The following is a 6,471-nucleotide window of genomic DNA, read 5'->3' as shown; positions in this document are numbered from 1 at the left end:
GATTCTCACCTTTGTTACTTTACACCGTAAGGGGGTGATTTCACCACAATCTCAACTTTTAGTGTTACTTTACACCATAATGGGATTTTTACACCAGAAATCTCACCTAAAAGTGTTACTTTACACTTTAAGGGGGTTACACCATTTCTCACCTAAAAGTTAATTTACAACGTAAGGGGGTGATTAATACACCAGATTCTCACCTAAAAGTGTTACTTTACACCGTAAGGGGGTGACTTTACACCAGAATCTCACCTAAAAGTGTTACTTTACACCGTAAGGGGGTGACTTTACACCAGAATCTCACCTAAAAGTGTTACTTTACACCGTAAGGGGGTGACTTTACACCAGAATATCACATAAAAAATTACTTTACACCGTAAGGGGATGACTTTACACCAGAATCTCACCTAAAAGTGTTACTTTACACCGTAAGGGGGTGACTTTACACCAGAATCTCACCTAAAAAATTACTTTACACCGTAAGGGGGTGACTTTACACCAAATCGATACCTTTATTTATCTTTCACCGCACAGGTGCAGCATTACACCAAATTTTCACTTAAAAGTATTATTTTACACAGTAAGGGAATGACTTTTACACCAAATCAGTACTGAAACCTGTCACCTTACACCTCAAGGAGCGACGTTACACCCAGTTGTCACCGAGAGGTGTTACCTTACGGCCGCGCGGGACTGTCTTTACAACAAATCGTCTCTGAGAAGTGTTACTTTATATTTTAGGTATTTACAACAAATCACATTTAGATGTGTTACCTAACACCGTAAGGAGTGAATACGTAACACCAGAGACGTATATAACGATATATACGTCTCTGATAACACCATATTAAATGAAAGCGTAAGCAGAGATGTCTCTGGTGTAACTTTACACCGTGAGGGACACTCGGACACAAAATCAGATCCTCACTTAAACATGTTAGTTATTCACTCACCAAGAGCAAACTGTAGTTAACTTTTAATGTAGGCCTATTTCCGTCGGACAACGTTGTGGCCCTCCGTATTGCAAGATAAAATATTGGGTAGCGTTCCTTTTTGGGTACAGTATACGTAGTCTCATGTTGAATGCCATTTGATTTTGCCTGTTAAACCCGGTTTTATGAAATGTGGACATGCCAAATGGTTTGTTGTCGAATATAATGGACAATTACAATAAAATGCAAAATCTGTATATGCTTTCAGTACATAAATGCATATTTAAAATAATCGTTCTGACCGCTTAATGAACAGGGCTCCAGCTGCAAAATCCGGACCACTCAGATGCTTTTAAAGCGTTTGTGCGAGTAAGAAGCTGGAAACCGCGCACTTTACGCTAGGGCTTGGATCCAAAACCAAATGAAATGGAATGGGTTATCAACCATATAGGCCACTCACTTGACAATCATTAGATATATTACAGGTAACTTGAAATATAGAATAAGATGCTCACACATCCAATATACCAAGACTGTGATCGATTTAAACATTGTCCATTTTGTTCTTTAAATCTCACCATTATGCAGAGTAGTGGAAATGTTACATTCAAGGTTTCCAGTGGGAAATTTTGGTTCAGTCATGCAAACTATTTTAGTTGGAAGAGACGTGGTCAAATTAAGTGATACAGGTTTTCATTCTATTCTGTTCTACTATTTCTTCATGGGGCGTATTTATACCTTTTTTCTTGCTCATAGATAGTGATATTAAATTTCTATGTTAAATGTATAGGATTTACATTATTTCCTGGCTTCAACAATTGTTACTTTTTCCTATGTGATAAAAATTAGGTGTTTTTAATTTTTTTGATAAAATGCAATACTTTTGGCCTAGAAAAGTTGGTTGCAATATTTGTCTCTTCAACAAAAAAATCTAAGTAAATCTCCACCGATACAATTGTCATTTAAAACCATCACGAAAAATTTGGCTAGTTACAAAAATATCAGGTATCAGGTGAGAACAAATGCATTAATTTATTCAGCCATTCAGATATTTTTCATGAAGACTTTTAATTCTTGTCATGTAAATATTGCTAGATAAATAAATAAATATGAAATAGAATTATAAAATAAAAAAACGAGAAGGATTCATAAGCCCTGCCATACAATAAATACACTGTAAATCAAGTCATGCAGTTACAATAAATTCTGGAGATACAAGAAACCATTTTTTGCTTACTTAAGGTAAATATGGTTGTTTTCTAGGAATATTCACAGCAGGCGATAAGAATCACGTCAGCTCGATCTTCTTCAGCAGCAGAGGTCGGGGATGTCCGTGAGCAAATTCCGTAAAATATATTGTTCAAAATTTATCAATAGTTCAACCACACTATGCATCTTTATTTTAAATATATAGTAATCGTATTGTTATTTTAAAAAATAAACTAATTGTGGATGCTTTTAAAATAGCGATTTGAAAGATCGCGGCATTATTTACGCAGAATATTGCCGCTAGAGGGCTCTAACTCTTTTCGATATTTCAGCCAATGAGAGGGCCAGGATCGGTAAATTTGGTCTGAAAGGCCGTAGCAATATGCTATTCGTACTGAGTACGTTTAGCCTAATAAATAAAGAATATATGAACTTTTAGTTTCTTTGAAAAAAATTCCCGTAATTCTTCCACTACTGCTAATCATAAGGATTATATTTCAAATATATGATTTTGATAAATATGTGTACCATTGTTATGCTTAAGATGCACTGATGATGTCTTAGAAAAAACACAAATAGAGAGATACTACTACAACAAGACCGTGACCGTGTGGGAGAGCTTCGGTACAAATCCCTACAAGACATCTAAATAGAAGGTTTGTTTCCTATGAATCATATTTATGGTGCTTCAATTCAACTTATAAATCACAAATTTTACCAATCCGAAGAATATTTCAAAAACTTTGTTTTTTATCTGTACATCAATCTTGAGTCCTAGTATTGTTTGCTGCTCTGACACACCAGAAAATCATTACTACTCTACTAAAAGTGTGAATTAAAATATTTTAGTAATGAAAAGTGCATCAGTTCTAATGAAGACTGATTCTTTCTGGGACCACCATCATCTTTTCTGAATTACCTTAAAACACCTTTGTTATCACTAGGCTTAGTAATTGCTTCTTACCGTCATGACCTAGCCCCAGTATCTTTTATATATTTTCACATTGCTAAAGGACTGTAAATGACTATCTGAACAATATTGGTTTAAAACAACTTAGTAGAAATAGAATGACTGATGTGGCTGTTATCATATATAGATATAAGATTTCTTTATTACAGACCTTATCCAAGAGTCATCATCCGCTAAACTGGATGAATATGAGGGTTTACACAATATGACATCACATGACATTGTAGGTGCCATTTTGAGCCATGTGATTTTTCTGTGTTAGGTATTGCCAAAAAATTTGATGATGAGTTCATACGGAGGTCCATAAAAAAACGAAAGTCTGCTACTATGACACAAGAAAGATGGACAACATATAAAGAAGAAATAAAACAGCTCTTCAAGAAACAGAAAAATACGGCCAACACCACATCAATGTACCTAAGCAGGGTTAATGGTGGAAAAATTTTGAAAAGGAAGAAATTTAAGATGTACTGAAAAAAAACTTTTCAGAATTGTGGATAAACTGAATGCGGGTCAGAATCCTTAAACTGTTACATGTTATCTATGCTGTTTAAATTTGTAGAAATGCTGAGTGTAGGTCAGAAACCTGCAATAAATAGATGTTCTTTTCATCATTGGGGAGCAGTTTGTAGACAAAGGATTAATCAATATTTTATTGTGAAATCATTTATAACAAACTTTTTATTAACATTGTCAAACCTGGCACAGGCATTAAACATGGCTGTTGAAAAGCATGCCTCTTTATGTTGTTAGTACTTAATTTTGAGCACTTGTCTTATATCATAATTTTTTAACATCTTGTGCATCTGTTGTCATTCCTTCATGCAACAGTCTTGAATAAACTAGGATCAATGTCAATATATATATCATAGTACAGTTTTGTATAGAAATTCTGGAGTAGTGTTTTGTATATATTCATTATGTCCAGCCCCATTTGGTAGGGAACTTTTACCCCACCATGAAAAATTTTATACACACAAAAAAAAACATTAAATGGAAATAATTTTCCTTTTCAAGTTGTTGATAACAAAAATATCAATGATTAAAGTATTTTTAAACTGCATAATACTGTAAATGTAAACAGTATCTTGCATGAATTTAACCTCGTGATGAAAAATCACTTGCAAGCATTGAAACAGTTAATCTAATAAGTTTTAAACCAAAAGGAAGAAAAACGTGTCACTGCTATTTGTAGATAACCAGTATATTTCCATTGACTTGACCAAGGATGGATGAGTTTCCAAGTTTGCAGAATTTAAATATGCTAAGTACTAAAGGAAAAGGAATACCATACTTATCTTCAAATTTATTTCTGCCCACTAATAAACCCCCTTCATTTTTTGTAGAATCATCAAATTTAAAATAGCAAGCTAAAAGCAGTTTGCAAATAAGTTCTGTCTTACACATGCAAAGGGAGCCTACATGAAAATAGATATGGTATATAAAACAAATTCTGCTAAATGTTGCTGTTCATTACTCGAAAGTTTTTAAGTCATTTGAACCGAAGGGTCAGGATGACCTATAGCCATCGTGTTTCGTCGGTCGCTGTCCACTGTCTACCATGCGTAAACTTTCCAATTAAATAACTTCTCATTAACCAGGGTCCTGATAATGGGCCTGTTGCAGAATGGATCGCTCTCTTCACTTCTGGAACATGTAATGGAAAAATTGAAAGTTCCATGTCCGACACCTTGTGGACAAGACGATAAGACTAGTTTGATCCTTTGATGTACACCAAACGAATTTCGAGTTTGCATAACGGTATATTTATAATGGTTTTGATGTTGGGTGTCGCTATTTTGTAATCTTCAAAAGGAGCGTATCAACCTGTTATTGGTCAGTTATTTTCTCCCGAAACCGATCAAATTACTTCGCATGTGTCTTCGATTTTGCCATGACATGTTCCAGGGGTGCAGAGACGAAGAGAGGGAAAGTGACCGTGACGCGGGAGTATAGAAAACTGTCTCAATCGGCTGTTAAGCTCATCGCTACACCACCTCAAAGAGTGAAAAGAAGGGAAGTAACTCTGGTAGATGAGAATGATGTTTATTCTGACATCCCTGATATAACAGATTATCGTCAATTCATCAAAAGTTGCTTCGGAATGCGATGAACTAGATCGTAGCTTTCTCAATGTTTCGAACCCCGGGCCTTTGTTATGATGACCAAATTGCATATTCTTATGTGTATTCCCAGGGACGTACACGTCCCTGGTATTCCGAAGGACACGTACAACATCCGAAGGACACGTACAACACAACAACGTGGCTCTCATTTAAGTGGATTAATGCGGGAGATTCTAAAAATGTTGATGATTGTCAGGACAGCCAAGGTAAACATGCAGGATTTTAGCAGCAAGGGCGATTTCGACAATTACAAAAAAGAGCTTGAGAATTGCATTCAGATTACTTCAGAACGGGTGTTGCCACAACGCATATTTTGTAGACTGTTCAAGCTCTATGGGAATACTCTAAGGAGCTCCATTGTAACACGTTACGGCTGTGCCAGGAATGGGTCTCTCAAGGACAACCTCGTTCTCCCCTCTCAATTTCTTTTAGACACGAAACGCCTTTTCGGGAGAAGATATCGTCAGATTTTGGAGCAGACCAAAGTGTTGACTTAAACACCGACATTCAGAAATGTACGGAAGTGAATAAGAATTCTTTTTGGTCTCTTGTCAAGGGTCGTTGTAAGAAATCTTTTGGTGCTGTTGGCGCTGGAATAAACTTTGATGGGAGGGTCATCGCTTTTCTAGCTAAAGATCGGGGTACTTTTAAAGATATTTACTCTCAGTTCCCACTTTGATTTCAGTTTAAATACAGATTTGATGAAATTGTTGTCAATATGTAATTAGATTATAATGATTTTATAAATATTTTTTTTCATTTTCTGAGGTAAAAAATAAGTATTTGAAAATCTGCCACGTTGTGAAAGCAGCTGGATACAATAAAATTGTTATGCTTTCCTTAAACTGTAGAATGTTCCTATGCACATTATCCATGGGTCATAACAAACCAAAGAGTGACCCCAATGATGGCCGTGCTATTTCATTGTTAACTGTAATCTTGAAAGTCTTTGAAAACACTCTTGATAACTGGGCAAACACATGACCTATTTACAATTTAACCCTTAATGAAAGCGTTTGGAGGGAATGTTCGAAGTACTATGACGTCATTCTTAGTCCATGAATCTATCACATATGCATGTGATAATGATAGTCAAATCTACGCATGTTTCCTTGATACTGCCAAAGCATTTGACCGTATTTGGTATGAAGGCTTATTTTTCAAACTTCGCAGTGCAGGTTTTAAACCAAGTATATTCACACCAGCCTCGGTTTCATTTTATCAAAATATG

This window comes from Ylistrum balloti, unplaced genomic scaffold (assembly GCF_031769215.1).
Source record: "Ylistrum balloti isolate Yb309-2 unplaced genomic scaffold, AGI_CSIRO_Ybal_v1 Utg370254, whole genome shotgun sequence".
Taxonomy (NCBI): Eukaryota; Metazoa; Mollusca; class Bivalvia; order Pectinida; family Pectinidae; genus Ylistrum; species Ylistrum balloti.
The sequence above is the reverse complement of the archived record's forward strand: the minus strand, read 5'-3'. Positions refer to the sequence as shown.